The sequence below is a fragment of the Pelodiscus sinensis genome, chromosome 2 (genome assembly GCF_049634645.1).
Source record: "Pelodiscus sinensis isolate JC-2024 chromosome 2, ASM4963464v1, whole genome shotgun sequence".
In the NCBI taxonomy this organism is placed as follows: Eukaryota; Metazoa; Chordata; order Testudines; family Trionychidae; genus Pelodiscus; species Pelodiscus sinensis.
This window is the reverse complement of record NC_134712.1, coordinates 98,491,224-98,516,257: the sequence shown is the minus strand read 5'-3', so window position 1 is coordinate 98,516,257 and position 25,034 is coordinate 98,491,224. Positions and strand designations below refer to the sequence as shown.

At 40.2% G+C, this 25,034-nt stretch overlaps 1 long non-coding RNA gene and 1 pseudogene across 1 annotated transcript in view; both read right to left on the bottom strand.

Annotated features, from left to right (window-relative positions):
* LOC142826754 (uncharacterized) overlaps positions 1-25,034 on the bottom strand; it is a 131,663-nt gene that overhangs the window by 88,300 nt on the left and 18,329 nt on the right. The window contains exons 3-4 of the long non-coding RNA XR_012900985.1: positions 21,279-21,430; positions 6,685-6,790 (exon numbers count right to left, since the gene is read on the bottom strand). This is a non-coding gene — a long non-coding RNA (uncharacterized LOC142826754). The remainder of the gene's footprint in view (positions 1-6,684; positions 6,791-21,278; positions 21,431-25,034) is intronic.
* LOC102453921 (syntaxin-6 pseudogene) lies at positions 12,957-16,810 on the bottom strand (annotated as a pseudogene).

The following is a 25,034-nucleotide window of genomic DNA, read 5'->3' as shown; positions in this document are numbered from 1 at the left end:
TGTATCCCAAATAGGGACATTGGGCATTTTACGTATCCTACACAATACATAATCAGTTGGTAAATATTATTAGAATGACCAAGTCTCATTTTGCTATAAATTGGGCTTAGTAAGAACAATCGATGGGAGGGAATGGGCAGGATTGACCCATACGTCCCACTCGATGTAACTAGAAGTAAATAGGCCCTTCACACCAGTGACACAGTGCATAGAGTTCCATTGCATGGAAAGAAAAGGAACCACGACCTCCTGCCTGGTACTGTAGGTAGCATACGGGTGAAGTGTAAGTGAATTAGGCTTTATTATTGTATTATAGTAGATTTTCTAGTAATTGCTTTTGCATTGCTTTGCTCTGTATTAATTGCTTTACAATCTAATTTAAGGTTTATATTGTATAGTAATTGTTCTTGTAAAACTTAAACAACTGTATTAACTGCTTAAAGCTTGCAATAAATAAGAAAGTGGTTAAGTAGCCCTGGAGTGTCCTGGTTTCTCCCTTAGATCTAAAATAAATCGAACCACATGACAAATGCAAATCAGCCAGGTAGGGATTTGGACAATTGACTGAAAGCACAGCTAGCCTAAACTGACTAAGACCACATGCTTGTACATGAACTAAACCAATAGAATATGAGTTCTCACTCTGAACAAGTGAGTCCAAAAATGTATGAATGCTTTACCAAATTTTGAAAATTGTAGATTAAAATTAGCAATACTGTTTGAGATGTTGCACCTCCATATTTCTGTGGAAATATGTTTTTGAATATGAATAGGCATAACTCAAATTCATTTTATACATTTAGAGAAAGTAACTTATCCTTGGAGTGCTTGTAATCCTCTGAACGTGCATATTTTATTTGTGTGCATGTATCATTCTTGTAGATGAAGTTAGATTTATGAACTATAAACCCATTTATATATCTAGATGTGCCATTAGTAGTACTCAAGGAACTTAAAGTACCAGTTCTCAAGACAAGGATCTGTGAATAGACTTGTTTTTCCTGTAAACCTGGATTATGGTTGGTCATACAAAGACATGTGACCATGCCACATGGTACCGGAGTTGTTCCATGATTAGCCTTCTAAGCCACATTGTTCTTCACATTGATGTCCCAGCAGCCACACTGACAATTTAGCTGAATAATAATGAAAAACCCAGAAAAAAAGGGACTTGTCAAGGGCTTCTCTAATGCTAACCAAAATAATGGCCTCCTGATAAAACTTCACTTAGCAAGTGCACTGTATGGTCATGTTTTAAACACAATGCTGTTCCCAGTTCACAATCCCTTGGCAAATCATGAGAGTTTTGGGAGGGTAGTCTCACAACAGTGCAAAAAGTTTCATCTTTCTTCGGAATCTCAACTCTGTTTTGGGGGGAAATCCCTGATTGGTTGTCTGCCCACTATCCTGCTTCATGAGGAAGAACAGCCAATCAGAGCTGCTGCAGGAGACAGGCAGAGCTCTCCTCCCATCCCTCACAACCAAATACTATTCTCAAAATACGATTAAGAGGAGAAAAGAAAGAAAAAGAGCAAAGTGGACTGGGGAAGCTCGGCTCCCTCCATCTCCTCCTCCTATGAAAATGCAGGATATCTCATCTGCTCTCCCCTCTCAGCTCTGCTTTCTCTCAGTACTCCTAAACTTTCAGATTGCCCTGCAAAGAATTATATGTAACTTAATTAGAATTAGCTTAACTGCAAAACTAATGCTTTTCAATCATTTTAATTTTTCTACATTGACTTCAAACTTCAGGCTCTCTCTTCTTTTGATGAAGCAACAAGGATATTTCTTTGCTTTAATGAATTGCATAGGCGAGACCCTGATTCTTATTTGTATTCATAGCTTTAGTCAGAACTCTTTCAGAGACATCTCTCATATTTCAGCCAGAAGCACCTTCTCCAAGGTTTTCATGCAAAGGCAAATGAAATCAGTGACAAGACTCCCATTGACCTTGGATTGGGTGAGGTCTTAAAAGTCCTCACTTTCAAACAACATGAAAACAGGACATTTCTTAAGAAACAAGCATCAGACCAGTCTGACATCAAGTGGCTTATATAACAGTGAGAAGTATTGATTTTTCCCTCTGCTCTGTACTTTGCATAAAACAATCATTTTCCCCTGGACAAATTAGTGTTTGGGCACTCTATGTTCTCCCCAGCTGACAGCCTCCTTGGGCCCGTAGGCAACATGTGGGGAGAAGGCAGGTCCACCTTCCTGGAAGGAGCGGGGCCTCAAGTAGAAGGGGCAGGGTCTTGGGAAGAAGGTGTTAAGCTGGGGTAGCCAGCCCTCAGCACCAGCCAGACTGTAATATCCCTACCCCCCACTCAGAGCCAAACAGAGAGCACAGCATGGCACTCCGGCTGCAATGTAAAGGCTCCGGGGTTCTGGCTGCCATTGCTACCCAGTAGCAATGGTGATGGTTGGGAGTCTTGGGTCACTTTGAATCGCTACCTCTTTTGTCCCCTCTTCCGACCTGTTGGCGGGCCTGCCAGTGCTTTGCTGGCAACCTTCTCTGTGTGCTCAACTGTCTGCTGCAGTGACTAGAATACAGGGCTCCTTTCCTCTTTTTTTTACCTTGCACAAATAATTTGATCCAAATTCTACCAGTTTGACAACATCAGTACTTGAGTGAAGTAAATAAAGTGTGTGTGTGTGTGTCTCTGGGTAAGACATGTCACCTGAGCTATGGTCTGAGATGTCTTAATACTGCACCCTAAAAAGTTAAGCTAGTTTGTTGTCAGTCATGTCCGTTAATCTACTCCTATCAAAATTACTCCACTTCTTCACTCCCTGCTTCTATGTTATTAGTCCTAAATTTTGTGCTACTGGAAACACAAGGAATCTATAATAGTGGATTCACTTTTAGGTGTGTTTCATGACTCTCTGACTGCAGACTATCACAACCCCGTAAGCCAATGGCATCAATCCTCCTAGTGTTTGCACTGCTGCCCATCATGGGTATTCTAGGGTCGTTCATCTGTGACAGGCACTCATTGACACGGGTTTTAGCCTCTGTGTGCGTGAACTTTTCTGAAACCAGGGTATCCCAAGGTGGAGTCATGCTCTTCATTTACAAATACTACTCAGCACAAACAAAAGTTACACCATTAGATTTTACATGGCAGTAATCAACAGTAACCCACTACAGTTACTGAACATTACAGGAGTGATGTTCTGACTGTAACCATATTATGCAGCTGACTAAAAATAGCATTTTCCTGAAAAAATCCTCAGAGGGAGGAGTTGGACAACTCCATGGCAATGCCAGGCCTTTGTAAGGGCTTGCAGAATGGTATATTGTGATCACAGAATGTCTACCTTATCCTACAGTTGAGAACTGTTGTATTTGCTTTTCAGACATGTTAAAATGGGTCTTAAATCCTGCTGCCTAGAACAGAGTGCAAATTTTGCTGTGACGCGGTGGACTAAGAAGTATTAAAGTGCATGCTTATAGCATTATACAGAGAGAAGAAACAAAATTCTAGTTGTTTGTTTTCTGGATAGACGGTGCTAAGAAAGGATCGTATATAGCAAAAACACAGGTGAAAGAGTTCCTTCTCTTCACTTGCCATAGTTAGTGAAAAGAGGAGGTGGGGGGAAGAAGAATGGAAATGCTAATCTCCTCTATTCCATGCCACATCTCCTTATGCAGTTGAGCTTGGGCTTGGCTTTGCACGAAGTGGGAGAAGTGCAATGGAATATTAAACATTCAGTCATGAGGTGGCACAGTGTGTAACATGCCTCAGATAAACTGCTTTCCATCACTCCATGTAAGCTAGACTGCTGACTCGCAACATGCAAAAGGCTTGGCTTCTTCAGTCCCCTGCAAACCAGCCTGAGCTCACACTGCAAGAGAGGAGTGCTGTTCAGACTACTAACAAGTTGAGGAGAACCATGTCTCTCCCTCCCTGAGACCAGTGGCAACACTGACACATTCCTTTAATAATAATAATAAATAAAACCTAGCTATTACCTAGCTGTGTTCAACAGGAAATCTCAAAGCACTTTACTAAGGAGGTCAGTATCTTTATCCCCACTTTATATCTAGGAAAACTCAAGCACAGGGAGCTGACATGATTTTATAAAGGTCAAATTTCAGTTCAATGGCGAAGAACAAGACATCCTGGTCCCCTGAATCCCAGCCAAGTGTGCTAATTACACTGCAAAAATATGCAATTGTGCAATTAATAGTGCTCCTTTCAGACCTTTGATATTGTGAATTTGGGGTTTTTAGTGTGTTTTCTGACAAGTTTCTCTCTCTATTTTTTTACCCTAAAGGGAAATAAAAAGTAATCTATAGCTAGGGCTCGACTACACTGGCCCCTTTTCCGGAAGGGGTATGTTAATTTCAGCTATCGTAGTAGGGAAATCCGCGGGGGATTTAAATATCCCCCGCGGCATTTAAATAAAAATGTCCGCCGCTTTTTTCCAAAAAGAGCGTCTACACTGGCCCCGATCCTCCAGAAAAAGCGCCCTTTTCCAGAGGCTCTTATTCAAAGTATACTTCAAAGTAGGAATAAGAGCCTCCGGAAAAGGGGGCTTTTTCCGGAAGATCGGGGCCAGTGTAGACGCTCTTTTCCAGCTTTTCTAAAAGCCGGAAAAAAGCGGCGGACATTTTTATTTAAATGCCGCGGGGGATATTTAAATCCCCCGCGGATTTCCCTACTACGATAGCTGAAATTAACATGCCCCTTCCGGAAAAGGGGCCAGTGTAGACGTAGCCTAGAACTATATATTTTTTCTTCACATGGAAGTAGATAGCTATGTAAGCTACCAGTAGACAGAGTATGTATTATAATGAAAGGCTGGAACTCACTGATATTTGGATTTGGCATGGGTGTTATAATTTCATTGTAGTAAAGGTCTGTTTGAGTTTATTCCTTTTGAAGTGGGACTCATGGAGAGATAATTCAGCTTTGCACAATCAGAGCCAGAGACTTTCAAGGGGAATAAAGTGCTTTGAGAGCTATTGATGAAAGCATTAGAATTGTGTTAATTATTATGATTATTGTCTATTAAAGGAATGTGTTAGTCTTGATGTAATTCCTGCTACCTTCTCCTATGATCCAAGGAGATAAATTAGCGTATTCCCACTATGCAAGGCTGGTGAGCAGGATGGAGGAGTCTGGGTACATAGTGTAGACCCTCTCCATGATATAAGTTTAGTCCTCAGAGGCTCCCTGTGAGTGAACACAGGAGAGATTTGGGCACAAAGTCCACAAGCCAGTGACTGTGCAGAGGGCCAATGCAGTGTGCACTACTGTAGACCTGCAGCCTGTATGGGGGAAAGCTATTTATAATGTGCCTTCTTAAGCATAGTAATTGAAAAGCTGACTGTGTTATTAGTGTCCTTCAGTTAATAGCTGGGCCTTAAAAAGCATAACAGGGAGGAAATAGCATTGAAGTGACACTAGCACAGTTCTTGCTTTTTGTTGCAAATTTTTTAAATCTTGCCCCATGACTAGAGTCTAAATTGCAACTTTCATTAATTACCAGTGAAGTACCAGCGAGCGGACGTATGGACAGAGATAAGGTTATTATGGAAGTGTCAGTAAGGACAGCAGTGGTCTCTCATTGACATTGATATAATGGCTTGATAATCACTGCTGACATTATTCTCGCTTAAGACTCAACAGGTTATTAAAGCTCACTACAGGACATGAGATTCTGTAGCCATATTCATCTCCTATGGAAGTGACAGAAGCATTGCAGACTGAGATTAATTTTACTGTTTCTTATAAATGAACTGTCTATGCAAAACATTTGCACAATTCTTCAGAGCTTACAGTCCACATACTGTGCAGTGATAAAAGTTTGAATACTTCACTTGAGCTAGTCTATTTTTTTTCTAAAGATAACTAACTCCTGCAGTTTCTTTGATTGAGTTCTATAACAGCTATGTGGGGGGGATGTTCCTTTTCATTTGTGGTTTTGCTTCTTTCCAACATTGTGTGTCTGAATTTTTCTGGAGTCATTCTCTTAATAGTCCTGTTGTCTAAAAATGTAGATGTTACACCGAGGGGCTGAATTCTGCTTTCAGAACACCACTGTAACTGAAAACAGAAATTTGGCCACATTGCCTTGTGCAGAGAATTCCTCTCATTCTTTGGTGTTTATTTACATCTTCCTGGTGTTTGTCAATATTTTATCGTCATGTTTCCTGTCTCTATAGTCAAAGGATAAGGTGGAGACCCAAGAAGGAAAAAGATTGCTAAATCTGGGCTGATAACATTTGTGCCCCTGGTTTGGCTCCTGCCTCATTCTCATAAAACACAACTCAGACTTCATCACGGGCCAGACTTAGGGCATGTCTAGACTACATTTTTTCGAAAGGAGATGTGTAAATTCGGTGCATATCTTCTTCTGATCGCATTTTCGAAAGTGGGTCTTTCAAAAGTAAGTCTGGACGCATTGTTGGGGGGGAACCCTTTTTCAAAAAAAAACGCTCTTCCTAAAAAAAGGAAGTTTACGCGGTTTTTCGAAAAAGGGTTTTTTTCTGAAAAAAATGCATCCAGTCTACTTTCACTTTCAAAAGACCTGCTTTTACAAATGTGATTGGAAGAAGATATGCAAATTAGTGCTGAATTTGCATATCTCTTTTAGGAAAAAACCCGTAGTCTAAACGTGCCCTTAGATGCAACTTCTGCCCAAATAACAGAAAAGATGTAAATGGCTGCCACTTACCATAGCCAGATATATTTCTTCACATAATCCAGTAGAAAAGTCCAGGGGAGGGATGGCAGTAATGCTGTTTTAGCAGTACCAAAGGTTGACCTGCCTCCATCACTTCCTGTAAATGTAACCAGACATGTTTATTTCTGTGTTCTTCTGCAACATCTTCAGAAAGTGATCTCTGGGACGCAAATGTCCTCGGCCCCACTCTTATCTTCCACCATCAATCATGAAAAAAGGAATGTGTCTGATGCTATTTTTTCTGCAGGTATAAAAGACAAATAAATTTTATCTCAAACATGTCTCATTTCCCGTGGCCTGTTTAAATTCCTGTCTTTAGCCATATTGTGTCATATTTTTGTGCACCTGGCATTTTTGTGCACCTGGCATTTTTGTGTCCATTACCCTTTTGAGATCAGAGTAAGCATTGATTACCCATTCAGTTTGACTGTCACCTTCTCCATGGCAAGATTACAGAATTCTGATTCCTCACTATACATAGCTCTTTCATTTACCTTGTGATTTCTACTGATTTAAAGCACAGAAATCTTATCTCCTTAGGCAATTGTTTTCATTATGGTCTTACTACCTCTCTGAGACAGGGGGAGAGTTGACTCCCTTGAATGCTTCTAAAACCCTCAGAATAATTATAATCTATATTACAGTAGTTGCCAGAAGCCCCAACCAAGACTGGAGTTCAACTAGGCTAGATGCTATAAAAATGTCAAAAAAAATTATTTGCCTAAAACAACTTACAATGTAAATAGACAAGCTAGACAAACTTTGGGAAGGTAAACCGAGGCACAAAGAAGTGAAGTGCCTAACAGCATGAAGAAGGTGGCCAGCTGAGTCAGGAATAGAACACATGTCTCTTATGTGCCAATCCAGTGTCCTCAGACCATGCTGCCTCTTGGCTACTGTGCCTCTGATTTACAGATCAACATCACTAGCTCTCATGAAGTTTCCACCCTACAGAATACTGTTAGTTGATACTCTCCTCAGAGTTCTGCATCCTCACGTTGATGTCAGCCACAGAAAAGAATGAACCATTTTGTAAGACACTTCCCCCTTGTTCCAAAAGGCTGCGTGTATTGTCTCTATAATGTAGCCAGTGTGTGCACTCAGGTACCAAAGTCCAGCCATATGAATTAACCCCAGCACAGATCGTGGTAGAAGTGGACCAAATACATATTGACACACAATATGTTAGTGGGAACTGCCATAGGGTTTTATTATCTAAATATGATAGATCCGAAACCAGCAGCACCTCAGGCTTATGGACACCCTGGGAATGGAGGCTGTCTGTAACTCTGAAATGTTCGTAACTCTGAACAGAATGCACTCCAGCTCCAGTGGTTCACAGTCCGAGCCAGTTTCAGAGGCAGCCAGGCAGCTTCCTTGCAGGCAGAGTATTTTCCAGAGAGCTTGTTCCCCATGGGTGTGTCTAGACTACATGCCTCCTTCGACGGAGGCATGTAGATTAGCCAGATCGGAAGAGGGAAATGAAGCCGCGATTAAAATAATCGCGGCTTCATTTAAATTTAAATGGCTGCCCCGATCTGCCGATCAGCTGTTTGTCGGCAGATCGGGGGAGTCTGGACGCGATGCCCCGACAAAGAAGCCTTTCTTCATCGACACAGGTAAGCCTCGTGAAACCAGGTTTACCTGTGTCGATGAAGAAAGGCTTCTTTGTCGGGGCATCGCGTCCAGACTCCCCCGATCTGCCGACAAACAGCTGATCGGCAGATCGGGGCAGCCATTTAAATTTAAATGAAGCCGCGATTATTTTAATCGCGGCTTCATTTCCCTCTTCCGATCTGGCTAATCTACATGCTTCCGTCGAAGGAGGCATGTAGTCTAGACACACCCCTTCTGACTGGAGGGAGAGGAGAAATAGTGTGTCTTCCTCCTAGCAGTGTTTGTGGGTGTGAAAACAGTGCCAATAAGTATGATGAAAATACTACGCATTGCTTACCGGACAGCAGCACAGACTCTAATGCTACTCCTGTTCCAGCTGCACTGGGTCAACAGTGGGGTCTCATAGGTATGTTTGCAAAACTTAGTGGCTGCGTCTAGACTGGCATGATTTTGCAGAAATACTTTTAACAGAAAAGTTTTTCCATTAAAAGTATTTCCGCAAAAGAGTGTCTAGATTGGCAAGTGCCTTTGCGCAAAAGATTTGCTTTTGCGCAAAAGCATCTGTGCCCAGTATAGATGTGGTTTTGCGCAAGAAAGCTCCGGCGGCCATTTCCCCATCGGGGCTTTCTTACGCAAAAAATTCCTGTCTGTCTACACTGGCCCCCTTGCACAAGAACGCTTGTGCAAGAGGGCTTTTTCCCGAGTGGGAGCATCAGAGTTCTTGCGCAAGAACACTGACAATCTTACATTAGATCGTCAGTGTTCTTGCGCAAATTCTCGCGGCCAGTTTAGACAGCTGGCAAGACTTTGCGCAAAAGCAACTGCTTTTGCGCAAAATCTTGCCAGTCTAGATGCACCCAGCATGTTTAGCTCCTAGCTTTAAGCGGGTATCCCATGCATGGGGATGAGGGTGGGGAAAGGCAGCCTATATATGCCTACCTTTAAGACACAATATAGGCAAAGTACAATATTTGCTTTTTCCTTTCCCCTGCTGCTTTCTCATTGGTTACTTCCAGTTTCAAATGGTGCCCGGACAGTCCATAACTCTGGTGTTCGTATCTTTGAAATTCTACTTTAAGGTAAAGAGAAATAGAAAAGACACTAATGGAATACAGTTGCCATGACTACTGGTCACCAGCTAGTACTTCCAGACACAGCCTCAGACTTTTTCCTATGATTGCAGGAAAGAGCCTGTTAAATAAATGCTACTGCAAGACATGGTTTTATGATTCCCACAAGAATACATAGAGGTTAAGTTAGGGGAAAAAAAACCAAATACAGAGTCCACCTCACTTTATTATTTAATAAAACATAATGAAGAAGTAGGAAAATTTATCTTTAACTGATGATTTAAAGATCTACCAATAGCTATAACTAACTCCATTCTGAAGCAAAATCTGTACACAGATTGTGCTATCTACTTTGTGTGGGAAGTTTTAATACTAATTCCATAAATCTTTCAGGTACTTTGCTGTGGGATATAATTTTACTATGCATACGGTTGTGTTCTTCCATCCCTTTATGTGTTTAACTTTCCCAGAAAATAATGGGTGTTACACGCATTCTAGTGATTAAAGCAGGGAACAAGGAAGCAGGAAATGTAGGTTCTGCTCCTTGATGTGACACTCACTTTGGCCTAGCACAAATCCTATGCACCACTTAACTTCCATTTAAGCCTTCAAAATGAGATTTAATGCCAGCTTAGAGTGCTGAAGTCAAGAAGTCCATTTGAAGGATGTCTTTGCCTGTGCATAATATTATGTATGGGAGGCACTGGGAAGCAGGGTTTGTTATGAAAAATGCATGGGATCTGTGTAACTGCGATAGTCCGCTGGCACACTTTCGACAGCTTTGGACCCATTCACAGTTTTTAGCATTATTTTGCACAAACAGTATCTGAAGTATCTCAGACAAAGCAGTGTTATTACTATGGTGATAGGTTAAGAGGGAGACCATAATACAGTCAAGATGTATTTAATACCTATTTTATTCTGCGTCTTAGATATTTTAAAAAAGAGCATGGATGAATAACTTCAGGCCAAACTTCAGGCCACAGACCACCCCTGCCAAATCTTTAGAAGAAACACCTTTCACTGAGACTTTTATGTAGATTTCCCTGTCAGGTTGGTAAGAGAAAACAATTCTGAAAGAGGCAACATCAACTTGGCTTTGCCCCTATATTTTGTAAAAACTTGTATAAAACCTGAGGCCGATAGAAATATTTCCATGTTGTTGGGTTTTTTAAAAAATATATAAAATGTGGGTTTTTTTACAAAGTAAATGATTGCATTTGAAATTTAAATATGGCACTAATGCAAATGAAAGCAAAATGGATGCTGCACAGAATAAAACCGATTTCAAGGATTTTCCCTGAAGTTTTCCCAAAGTCTCAGTACTGGCCAGCTTTGATCACCACAAGCCTGCAGATAACATAAAGCTTATAGGAGGCTCAATGAAAGGTGTCTGAAGCAGATGTCTGTCAACAAACTTGCTGAGTTGGGCAAGACTTGTCCAGCCAATATAAATGACTCCGACCAAACTTTTTGTGAATTAGTTCATGCAGCTTCTAAGAAATGGATCCCTGGGGGCTATTGTTAACACTATACCCCTGAATGGTTATCAGAGGCAATTAATATCGACCAAGAATTCCGATCTTCTGAACAAACAGGAGGCCATTAATAAGAGCAGAGATCGAATTCCAATACTGGATCAACCAGGTGCAACTGATGGGCAGAGTCACAAAGATAGGCTTGACTCATTCTAGCCAGAAAACATGGTGGACCATCAAAAGTTTCCAGTCTCAGCAAAAAGAAGGTTCCCATCACCACAAATGTTATTCTTCCCCCACTAGGTGGCTAATGGCTGTATTTAGAACTTGGCTAAGACTCTCATCCATGTGGTCAAAATGAGGTTAAATAGAGGTAGCAAGAGATCCTTAGTGTGGATTCAAACTTGATGGCTCTTTCTACAAAGATTTAGGCCAACCCATAAAGCTTATGAAAACAGGAAAGTCTCCAGGCATCCATTATATCTATATGAATTTCTTAACTTCATCTAGGTCCAAAAACTTGTTCAGTTAGTCAACCAATTTTTCCAATTGGCAGCTTCATCCCAAAAATCTTGGAGAGATGATAGAAATTCCAGCACCAGAAAAAACACTTGAAGATTTCAACAGCTCCTGACCCTTCTTTCTCTTTTGCGTCAAATATAAGTTTATGGGAAGATTGATTCTGATATGCATTAATGAGGTTGTTGACCTATAACTGCCCTTTGTTCAGGTTATATTCAGGTAATGACAGTGTGCCCAAGATCAAGTCATTTGCCTAACACAAGATACTGAGGATGTATTTGAAAAGGGTAAATTAGTGCCATTCAGGGGGATCTGTCAGCTGCTGTGTAGGGCTACCTGCCACAGTGTTGTATACTTTTCTTGGGAAGCCCATGTTGTGATTCATCATGGAAGGGATAATGAATGGGAGATTCATGAATTTATCTAATTCTTTTTTGAACCCTGTTATAGTCTTGGCCTTTGCAACATCAATGAGAACGCTGAACAATCTAAATACAGAGCTGTGCTGCATATGAAAGATGAAGACTGGACTGATTCTGTTCAATATCTTCATCAACTATTTAGATTATTGCATAGAGGGTACGCTTACAAAGTTTTCACATGATACAAAACAGGGAGGGGCTACAAGTGCTTTGGAGGATAGATTCATAATTCAAAATGATTTGGAGAAACTAGAAAAATGGTCTGAGGTAAAGAGGATGAAGTTCAATAAAGGACAAATGCAAAATACTTCACTTAGCGAAGAACAATAAAGTCACTGGTAAGTGACTTTCTAGGAAGAAAACAGGTCTAGGAGTCATAGTGGACCACAAGCTTAATATGAGTCAATAGTCTGACATGGCTGCAAAAAAAGCAAACATCATTCTAAGATGTAGGAACAGGAGTGCTGTGAGCAACACATGAGAAGTAATTCTTCCACTCTACTTAGCACTGATTAGACCTCAACTGGAGTATTGTGGCACCACATTTCAGTAAAGATGTGGAGAAATTAGAGACAGTCCAGAGAAAAGCAACAAAATTATTAAAGACCTAGAAAACATGACCTATGAAGGAAGACTGAAAGAACTGGATTTGTTTAGTTTGGAAAAAAAGCCTGAGAGGGGTCATGATAGCAGCTTTCAAGTACCTAAAAGGATGTTACAAGGAGGAGGAAGAAAAATTATTCTCCTTATCCTCTGTTAATAGGACAAGAAATAATGGACTTAAAATGTAGGCAGGGAGTTTTTGGTTGGATATTAAGAAAAACTTCCTATCTTTTAGAGTGGTTAAACACTGGAATAAATTGCCTCAGGCTGTGAAATCTCCATCACTGGAGATATTTAAGAGCAGATTATATCGACATCTATCAGGGATGATCTAGATGGTGATTGCTCCTGCTGTGAGTGCAGGGCTTGGACTTGATGACTCTTGGGGTCTCTGTCAGTTCTATGATTGTTTTATCTAAGAAGAATGTAAAAAGTAAACAAGAAGAATAAACGTTCTGTGGATTTCTATAATCTTTTTCCTTTTAATAAGCTAACATTTTTATTAAAGAATTTTTATTTGCAACTTATGACTTTCAGTAGACCATTCCCCTTTATCTAGGGAACAGAAGCTCCAGACCCACAGCACAAAGCTGAAGACATATCGACACCACTATGATGATCAATACCACCTAAAAGCATACCTTTCAAGATCCCTGGATCCTATCACAACTAACGGTATAGCTCATATAGTTCAAGAAATGCCCCAAGAACAACGAGGTGGGTAAAATGCGTATGAATTAACTCACAGAGAAAAATCATAAAAGACAAAAACACCCTATCGCCCCTGGACAAACTCTTTTTTTTTCCCACAAAGCAATAATTCCACTCACTCAGTCCTCATTCTGAAAGAAAACCTGCACAATGCCTTCAATAGACAAGCCTGGGAGCTTAAATTCATAACTCTACTAGGGTATGTCTACACTACCACCCTTGTTCGAACTAGGGTGGTAATGTAGGCAATCGGAGTTGCAAATGAAGCCTGGGATTTGAATTTCCCGGGCTTCATTTGCATCTCGCCGGGCGCCGCCATTTTTAAATGTCCGGTGCCGCGCGGCTACACGCGGCACGGACTAGGTAGTTCGGACTAGGCTTCCTAGTCCGAACTACCGTTACTCCTCGTTACTACCGTTTCAAGAGGAGTAATGGTAGTTCGGACTAGGAAGCCTAGTCCGAACTACCTAGTCTGTTCCGCGTGTAGCCGCGTGGCATGGAGTCTGCACTAGCAGACATTTAAAAATGGCGGCGCCTGGCGAGATGCAAATGAAGCCCGGGAAATTCAAATCCCGGGCTTCATTTGCAACTCCGGTTGCCTACATTACCACCCTAGTTCGAACTAGGGTGGTAGTGTAGCCATACCCCTAGATATTTAAAATGATGGCCTTAATAAAGACATTGGACTTATGGCTTATTGCAATAATGTGTATCCCACTAGCCCCACTTTTCTGTTCTATTACTATAGATGAATTAGTGTGCATTTCACCTTTAATGGTCTTTTACAATATGTGGTCATTACTTATCCTAAACAATCTGTTTTACCTTGTATTTGTCTGTGATACTCCCAAATATGAAGAGGAGTGATTTGTAAGCTCAAATATCTTCTATTGATTGAAGAGATAAGTGTTTAAATAAAAAAATATTATGTCATCCACCTTGTGTCCCTAATATGTAGGGACCACAGCTGTTACAACACTACAAACAAACAAATAAACCAAATATCTGTTAGGATGTGGTGGGAAAACAGGTACCTGTGTTGCCTGACTTCAAATGTAAAAACAGATATCCAAGAATTATTTGTTGGAACACCCAGAGGATTAAAAAAAGAAAGAAATTCTGCATTAAGTTAAATTAAGTCTCTCTCCTACGGTGTCTCATCTAAATTATTCTTGATTGTGTAAGGCAAGGTCCCTCCCTTCCCCCCCAAAAAAGAGTCCATTACATGGAGCATGTTTCAATAGATACTGTCTGAGATTGTTCTACACAACCATTACCAAAATTTCAAGCTAAGGAATCTGACCTGAAATTTATAAAAGCCTTTTTTGTATTATTATCAGAGAATTACAGCTTTTCCATACAAATAATCTGAAATATGTATGCTTCTCTTTCATAAGCAAACTACATCTTTCATGAAAAAAAGAAGTAGTTTGAATAGTGATAGAAATGTAGCCGTGTTAGTCTGGTGTAGGTGAAACAAAATACAGGACTATGTAGCACTTTAAAGACTAACAAGATGGTTTATTAGATGATGAGCTTTCGTGGGCCAGACCCACTTCCTCAAATCAAATAGTGGAAGAAAATAGTCACAACCATATGTCACAAACAAGTAGTTTGGACAGAGTTAAGCTATTTGATAGAGGACTGCCAAAAAACCAAACAAACCATGAGACTTAAAAATGCCCATTTCAAGCCATTTGATGGGCAAGGTTCAGTTTTGTGATTTATTATTTGGTTCCTAAAGAGTGAACACAGTTTTGTTAATTAATTATTATAGTTTAGTATTTATTAGCAGTAGTCAGAGAAACTATGTGTTTAACCATTTAATCGGCACAGTGCGGTGGGCCCTGCCAGGCAGGAGCAGTCGTCCCACCCCCAAATCCCCACAGGCAGGGGGCTGCTCCAACCAGGACAGGTTCCAGTTAACAAGTTACCCCAGTAAGCATGCCAATAAGGCAATTCATACCAGACAACCTGGTAACCAGTTACCCCCTTTATATCTCTAGTTCCAGAGCTATTGCATTTCAATGATGGGGAAACTCCTGTGGGATGGGAAAGTCATGTTGTGCTCTTACTGTCTCGTGAATCATCACCAGTAAGTAATCAGATACAGCCCATTGAATTTACTCTATTGATGTTCTATAAATCAGAACAGAATCCAACTCCATTTTCCAAAGCTGTGTTGTCTTTGCAGTAGATGCTTGCTTTTCTCATCAAAGGAAGCAAATGTCACACATACAGAAGACGAAATCTTGACCACACTAAAGTCAGTGGGAATTCTGCCATTGACTTTATTCTGACTAGGATTTGAGTCAGAGTACACCTGATCAGAATGAAGGTGCCAGCAGAATATGGCAACTTACATGCCTACAATTAATTACTAAAAAAGGACTATGAAATTCTGACTACTGATGATCTTGATGGAAAAAAAACCCACATTCCAATAGGACTTTCCCACTTCCGCAATTGATATGACTTATGACCCATCTTTTCCCTTTCTCTTCAGTGAAGATTTTGAGCTTGCAGAGAGACAGGTGGTTATAGCTCAGCAACATTTTATGTCCTGTTTTAAGTTTGGAGTTATACTTCCTTGAGGATTTTTCTCTACAGAAGGAAGCTCTGATTTATAGCTCATTACCCAAGTTTAGAACTCAATGTTATTGTATTATATTGAAAAAGCAGACATGAAATGTTTGACCTTAGCTGTTTTTACATGTCCTTTGTTATATGGCTCACTAAAGATCTACAACAAAAAGTCTTTTTTTCCCTGAGTCTCAACTTTTTTCTATTTCTGAGGCCCTAGAATGCAATAAATATTCCTCCTGTGCCACAACAACATTTTTGTTAAAAGCCAGGGTTGGCACTAAGCAATAGCAAGAAGGGTAATTGCCTGAGGTCCCATGCCACAGGAGACCTCCACAAAGATAAATTGCTCAGGCTTCAGATTCATCACCAGGTGGTAGGGCTCTGGGCCCTGAATTTTAGCATTGCATGGTGGAGCGTCAGCTTTCTGCACTGGGCCTCAGTGAGTCTAATGCCAGCCCTGCTTGATGGATCTCACCACATCTCCTCAGAGGGCACCAGGCCCATGGCTGAGAATTACTTGTCTAAGTGACATACACGCTCTGAGAATGGAGGAAAACAGTAAGTTTCATTTCCCCATTTTTTATTGGGGTGGTATCAGGAAAATGAGTCCAAGGGAGATTAGTCTGTCACAGCACAAAGCAGGTTATGTTCCACCAATAAGATAACGAAGAGAATGACGATTACACCCCACTGTCGTCGATCACTGGTCATGTGGGACACTTTTGCAAGCTTTTTCATCACATTATCAAGCCATGACTGAGTGTTGTCTAACTCCTGGGACAAGTCATCCAACATCACTGTTTGTTCCTCCAGCTCCCCAAGAAATGCGCTGAGACATGTTCCTCAGCAGGGCAATGCTGCCAGATACCAGCTCCAATTGCTAATCCTGCTGTTCCACAATCAACTATTGCTGAGCCTGCTGTTTCTCAATGAAGTGTGAATTGGCTAACTGCAGCTTTTGATCCAAACAGCCATATTTATCTGAGCCAGAGTTCCAACTCTGACCTCCCCTTTCTCCCAGAAGTGCCTGCTTATTTTTTCTTTCAGCCAATCCCTGCACAGATGAGATAGACATCTAATCCTTCATTTCCTTAACCACTTGCCGTTTGCTTGTGACTGGTAACAAATCAGATAATAGGCATCTCAAAATCTTTGCAACATGTAGTTAGGTTTAACTATCTGATCTGCTAACAGCTCTTTCAATTATGCTGGAGTCTATTAAAATGCTTCATGTAGCAGAAAACATGACATTTCAAGCATGCCCAGGTAAATGAATATGTGTTTTTAAATGAGGGCAACGTTTGATTTACACCAATTATTAAAGCTATAAACAGAAGAACTTTCATTAACAAATATATGTTTTCTCTAGAAAATAGGTGAAGTTAAACACTCAGGATATGTCGTGCACTTCAATGTAGCATTTTCCTAAAGCAGAATAACATTTTATTTGATGCCAAACATTTCAAATATAAAATGTATGCTAAAAGTAAAAGAGAACAGGCAAGCCTTATGAAAACATGACGTGATAGCTTTGTACTGAGCCATGCTGAAATTTTTTTTGTAAATGATTAAATAAATAAGACACAAATTTAACTAGCATTAGTCACCTATTTGTTCATAAAACCAAACACAGGTGGAATAAAATGGAGGGGGAGGGAGGGTTTTAAGGCTCATGTTGGCTGAAGTACATGCTAACTAACTGGAGCATTTAAAATGCCAACACTCTTCTAATATTTCTGTTTCACAGATATCCTGGCTTTCCACAATTCAGGAAAGAATTTGATTGACTTCATTATGCCTTATGCAACACATGCTTACATGCCTTCCTGAATAGCAATTAGTTCTGTGTAGCTGCAATTTATAGTGTTCTAGCAGATTTACCACTGCCCATCATGGACACTCTGCAGGATATCTCTTCCCTGTAGCTCGCGGCCCCCAGTGGCCACTCTCATTTCTCATCCCTCCAAACAGCAGTCCCTCCCTTATGGAAAACTACTTTTCCCTGGGCTTCCTATTGTCCTGGCACAACCAAACCCTGAACTTGTTTTAAATTAGGAGAAGAGGAAGCTGCATCCCAAATTTGATGGCCTGAACCCTTACCATTTAGGGAGAGTTCCTGAACCAACAAACACACTCAAAGACAGAAGCCACACAGACTGACTCACTCTAAGGGTACATCTACATTGCAGAGAAGATTGATACTGCAAAGGTTGACTTTCCAACATTCAACTTAGTGGGTCTAGTGGGGACATGCTAAATCAAATGCTGAGGGAACTCCTGTCAATACTGATACTTCTTGATGTAGTGAGGAGTAAGGGAAAATGACTGGATTGTTTCTCCAGTTGATGTCCCACAGTGAGGATGGTGCCCTAGCTCAGCATAAGGTACATCACCTCCATCTACTTTATTTACATAGCTGGAATTGCATCCCTTAAGTCAACCTTCCCCTATAGAGTAGATCTGCCCTAAAATATATAGGTAAACTAGAAGATTTACCTAGTGTTACTCAGGTCCCTTACTCAACTAATTTTTGTGAAAATAAAATGAAAATGTACATGCTTCATTTACATCATTGCATCAATCTTCAACCTCTCCTGATCTCCCTAAAGAACACCTAGGGAAAAGGGAGGCTGGTGGGCAGGCCGGTCCAGAAGAGGGAGGGGATGCACCCTCCAGTTAGTCCCTTTCACCTGCCTGGTGATTCTGTTACTCTTTTTGTTTTGTTTTCTAAGGAGCAATCCTACTCCAGGCACATCCCATTTTCCTGGCATAACCAAACACTTACCTTGCTTTAAATTTTGATAAGAGGAAACTGTATAATGAATTTGGTGATCCTAGCTCTTATTGTTTAGGATGAGTTCTTGAACAGACAGGTATACATACACACTCTATCAAATATATAGAATATGTTATTATACAGTGCAAATCATTAAAAATGCATTGAATAATACTTTTAGCTCCTTTAAAATGTTTCAATATTGATTTCAGGAATGTCAGTGCTTTTATTTAACTTCATTAGAAATATTGGCCTTCATACAATGGAATTAAGGCAGTACATTACAGATGAATTTGGCATAAGAGTGAGAACTCCATGAAGTTGTATCCATATCGAAAGAGGCATTAACGCTGCATGAAAAGTTAAGCAGATAAATTTCTTACTAAGCAGAGTATGCTGTGGGCTTATAATGAAAGTTAGCAATTCATTGGAATTAATTCTGCAGTTTTCTACGTGATATACTATTTCTTTGTTATGATGCATTGAATGTATTCATTGCATATTGTCATTATTTATTTTATAATGCTATGTATAATGCTGTCCTTAGGATAGCTAAATATGAATTGATTCTAAAGTTAGATGAATCTAGTGATTTTCACGTGACAAGTAAAACTGTTACTAAATAATTAAAAACAGCAAAAAGCGGAAGTCATGTTGGGAAAACCAGAGTGAAATCCTGGCCCTACCAAAGTCCATATATTCACCCCAAATGTTTCAAAGCCAATAAACTGACCTTTTGCAAAAATGTGAGGAACTTTTGAATTCCAGTGGAATTATATTATTTTTAATCAAAGCAGAATTTGTCCCACCAACTTCATGCTTCATAGCAGAAAAATGGTAAATTCATCCTTTTCTATATATATGTATTTGTAAATCTTCTTGCCTAGCTTTAGCAGTCTTTAGAATGAAAGTTGCTAATCAGTTGTCAGACACCTCATATGCTGCTGATCTTAGAGCCCTTATGCTACGGTGTGATAATATTGCGAGTAAAACTACAGAATGAAAAAGATGCAGTTGTCAAGTATGATGAAGATGAACCGGAAAACTTTCTAAGCCCAAGAAAAGTGGTTTGCATTGTAAAATGGGGAACATTTGCTTAGGACATGGAAACATCAAGCAACTCCTTGAACTGAAGAAAACGTCTCTGTAATTCTCTTTGTAGTGGTCACTTCTTTTATTTAACTTGATTAGAAATATTGGCCTTCATGTAGTGGAATTAAGGCAGTACATTTCAGATGAATTTGGCATGAGAGTGAGAACTCCATGAAAAGGGTGTCCATTGTATCCATATGAAAAGAGGCATTCACCTTGTTAGTACCACACAGGGATGCAGAGTAGATTCTTATTTACTGCTGAAATACTGAGGAGTATATTTCAACAAGTAATTGTTATACACCCATATTGTGCAGCTATTAAGACAAAGGGCAGATGCTATACCAACAGCAACAGCCTCTGTAACAGAGGGTATTACATCAACATCACTTGAGCCCCAGTATGTACCACTGGCATCCAGGCCCACTGACGGTTGGGGGCAAAGGGGGCAATTGCACAGGGGCCTTGAGCTCCCAGCCACTGCCACTATAGTAGCAGTGGCAGCCAGAACCAGGGGCCCCTTTGAGTTGTTGCAGGAGAGCTGCTCTGCCACTCTGGAGGGTTCTGAAGGCCGGGCCCTCAGCCCCGCTTTTTCTACCCATAGCTCCACCCCTTCCAGAGGCACAGAGCCAGCACCCTCCACACCTTGACCCCGAGGCTGCAGCTGCTGTCAGCCCCACTGTTGGCATCGCTCCTCGGTTGGAGAGGGAGCACTAGTGCATTTGCCTCAGTTCTATCACTTTCTTCTGTTTTGCAGCACATTAATATTCATGCCAAGAGGCACCTGGAAGTCCCTGCTTCTGATCAATTTCATTAGTAGCTGATGTACATTCCAGGAGATGGTTCAATCCACACCTTCTAGCTTTTATGAGGTAGACTCTGTGAAGGACTGAGTAGCTGCAGGCACATAAGCCTAGCCGAATTATGGAATAAGATAACGAAGAAGTGGAGAAAGGAATTGCGGTGGGGAAAAACCCTCTGATGCTTCATGGACTGATTCAGGAATTCCTTGTCACCCAGAATTACTATGCTTGCACTGCCTAATACAGTTACCTTTTTGTTTAGATTGTATTGCTTTCTTTAAACCAATGAACATTGGTTTTTTGGAATAACTGAAATGAGAAACACAGCAACATGTATTTTACTGTACCAGACATTCAGTTCTAAGGAACAATGCCTGTCCCTTGAAACAGGAGCCATCAACATTTGATCTGTATATTGTAGTAGTGCTTCAAATTTGCTAGGTGCTGTATGGGTAAGATACAGGGTATAAACCAAGAAGGTACTATGGCAGGAAAGTCACATACCTCAGAGAGGTAGCTATGTTAGTCTATAACTTTAAAAAAGAATAAGTAGTCCTGTGGCACCTTAGTGCATGTCTATACTAGAAAATTATTTTGAAATAACTACATTTGAAATAATAACTCCCAAAATAACTATTTCAAAATAAGCTTATTTCCCAAGGAAAGCAGGAGTACAGATTTTGAAATAACCAACCCATTATTTCAAAATAACAGGCCTGGTAGTGTGGACTCTCTGCTTAGTATTTCAAAATAAAAGGGGAAGCATTTCAAAATAACTCCCTATTGTAGACCAGGGCTTAGAGACTAACAAAATCATGAACTTTTGTGAGTAAAACCTTTTTCATCGGATGAACTGGAGTAGAAATAACAGAATCCAAGATATATATAACAGAAAAAGCAGTTACCTGTTGTAGCACTTGGGTTAATGAAGCTAATTAAGTGGGTTGGATATGTCCCATTCACAGCTTTTGATGTGAAAAAAATGAATGTCAAAGGCAGGGGAAACAGGCTTTGTAGTGTGGACTATGGTTACTCAGAAGCATCCTCCGCTAGCTCTCTGAAAGTAATAAATGGAATAATTTTATAAGGTGCTAATAAAGGAAAATCTGCATGCATTCCTCACCTTGCATCTTTATTGAAAGACTGGAAGTCCTGAAAACAAACTGATATGGCAATTCTCAAAATGTGTTTGTTACACACACAGTTCTCATAATGGATCACAGAACTCCTCTCCCCCAGATTTAAATACCACCATATAATGTATTTTTCATATATGTCTGTAATTATGAGGGATAGTTCAAAATAGGTCTTAAATGCACTCTGACCAGACCTAAAATCAATAGTGATTTTTTTCTTAGGTTGTTGGGACAAAGGTGTTTTTTTTAAAAATAGATATGCAGAAGAATGAAAATACAGATGAAAGAAAAAAATAAAATGGCAGGAAAAAGTTATACTTATTTACTCATATGCTTGCTACTGTGTTTTAAAAATGGCTACAATTCATTAGCATTATACTATTCACCACAGATAAAGAGAGGTTTGGCTACTGGCCTAAAAGATGACCAATTTTAATAATTTGTTCTTTCGTTCTGATCTTGTTACATACTTGATTATTTCCATTACACTGTTCAGAAGTGTTACCCATATATGGGGAGGTCGTGGGTTCTTTTTTTTTTTTTTTCAAAAATATAGTACACTTGAAAGGAAAATAATTCTGAAATGAAACCTACAGTTCTGAGTGTTTTTACAGTTAAATTAAGTCTGTCTAGAGTACTTTCTAATATATTTTCCCTGTATCTCAAGAGTCTGGTAATTTCTAAGTATGGTTGTGTGATTTAAAAGGCCAGCTAGCAAGGATTCATAGACACTTTCTTCAGGAAATGTATACACCAGAGATTAATAACCTCACCCAGCTACCCTTGCTGAGATCTGTATATGCAAACAGTTATTACTGTGTGGCTGCTGCAGAATGAAAATTTGAAGCTGTAAAAACAGCAGGGGTCAGTACTAACTAACTGTTAGAACTCTATAGTGACATGGAACTTCAGTAACTATAGAAGTCTAAGTGTATTATGTTTGTAAGATTGCTGTGCACTTTTGGTAGAAAAGTTGAGAATGGGTTGTAGTACTAGTGCTTTTTTTCAAATTTATATTATTAAATTTTCCTATAAAGACATAAAAGCATAAGATTCAATATTAATACAATGGTTCATGACCAGGACTTCTAGCACTACAGTAACACAAATAAACAAGAAGGCTGTGTCTAGACTGGCATGATTTTCCGGAAATGCTTTTAACGGAAAAGTTTTCCATTAAAAGCATTTTCGGAAAAGAGCGTCTACATTGCAACGGATGCTTTTCCACAAAAGCACTTTTTGCGGAAAAGCGTCCGTGCCAATCTAGACGCGCTTTTCCGCAAAAAAGCCCCGATCACCATTTTCGCAATTGGGGCTTTTTTGTGGAAAACAAATCTCAGCTGTCTACACTGGCCCTTTTGCGCAAAAGTTTTGCGCAAAAGGGACTTTTGCCCGAACGGGAGCAGCATAGTATTTCTGCAAAAAGCACTGATTTCTTACAGTAGGAAGTCAGTGCTTTTGCGGAAATTCAAGCAGCCATTGTAGACAGCTGGCAAGTTTTTCCGGAAAAGCAGCTGACTTTCCGGAAAAACTGGCCAGTCTAGACACAGCCGAATAGATTAATTTAGAGGGATAGCACAGAGTACTGTCCGTTACATAGATTTCTATTGTTTTATAACATCATGAATGGTTTATCACAGGAAAATAATACCTTTTAATCTCAGAACGAAACCTAATATCAAAAGAATGACAGACAATATAAATTAAAGAGAAACAAAAATGAAAATGAATACTTGAGACAAGTAGAAGTAGACCATCCTACTGATGCCTGTTTACATATGCATTTTCTCTAAGGTTACGTCTACACTGCAACGCTATTTTGGGATACCGGAGTATTGCGAAATAGCTATGCTGCGTCTTCACAACAAGCCCATTATTTAGGGCTTACTATTCCGACATCCCTGTAAACCTCATTCTATGAGGAGTCAGGGACATTTCGGAATAGTGCTTTATTTTAAAATTTGGTGCTGTACAGACCAATAAGCAGAGTCTCCACAATACCAGGTCTGTTATTTCAAAATAACGGGCTGTGGAACTCAGTACTCCTATTTTTCATTAGGAGTAACACTAATTCCAAAATAGTTATTTCAAAATAAGGATATTGTGGATGCTCCAGTGCCACTATTTCAAAATAATTATTCCCCAGAGTAATTTGAACTAATTATTCCCCAGTTCTTCCTGGGAATGCTAGTTTGAATTTGTTACATCAGGTGTTAAGTCAAATTTAGTAATTTTGAAATACTTTCCTAGTGTAGACATGGCCTATTAAAAGAGAACAGATTTGTAATATTGTTTTGAAGGGTGGGAGGTTTTGGGGGGGGATTGGGAGGGGAGGGTAAAAAGACAGCTACTTTTAAATCCATGAGTTAATGTCTAGGGAGGTTAAAGCAGTCTCCTGTGTGTGTTATGTTTCTTGATGTCTGATCTGTGTCCATTTATCCTTTGGCACAGAAACTCTCCAGTTTGGCCAATATACATGGCAGAGGGGCATTGCTGGCACATGATGTCACATATCATGTTAGTGGATGCACAGGTGGATGGTATGGCTTATGTGGTAAGGTCCTGTGATGGTGTCACTTGTATAGATACATGAGTAGAGTTGGCTACGGGGTTTGTTGAAGGCATAGATTCATTGGTGAGTGTTTCTATGGTGTTGTATGTGGCTGTTGGTAAGTATTTGTTTCAGGTTGGGGGGCTATCTGTGGGTGAGGATTGGCTGTCTCCCAAGATCTGTGAGAGTGAGGGATCATTTTTAAGAATTGGTTGTAGATTGTCTATGATGCGCTGGAGGGGTTAAGTTGGAGGCTGCAGATGATAACCAGTGGTCTTTTGTTATTTTCTTTGTTGGGCATGATCTGTAGTAGGTTACTTCTGGGTACTCCTCTGGCTCTGTCAATCTATATCTTCACGCCCACTCCAATTCATCTGATTAAGTGGGTTTTACCCAGGAAAGCTTATGCCCTAATAAATCTACTGGTCTCTACGGTGCCGTGGGATTCCTCATTGTATACTGAACAGAGAGCTTTCCATGAACATTCCCACAGAGTTATTCTTCCCCGTCATATTTTTTATATATACCATAGGAGGATGAGCTGATGACCAACTGGCTTAGCAGTCAGGACAGGGTCATACTATTTCTGCCAGCCTAGTCATCCCAGAGGGGCCCCAGCAGCAGTCTCAGTCACTCCTACATGCTCTAGTTGCTCCCTCTCAGATTCTGTCACTGCAGATGAGTGATGGAGAGTGGTAATTTAGGGGGACACAGGCTCACACATTTCACCCAGTCCCAAGGAAGGGCGCTAGCAGTTTAATCAAAGTGTCCAGCCCAGTTAGGCTACGTCTACACTACAGGGTTTTTGCGCAATAAGAGATGTTTCTGCGCAAAAACCCACAGAGCATCCACACCTCAAGTGTGGTTTTGCACAAGAAAATTTTCAGTAGAATGGCAGAACAAAGGGTGTTTTGCTATATAGGTATACCTCTTTCTATGAGGCATAACTCCTTTTTGCACAAGAGTTCTTGCTC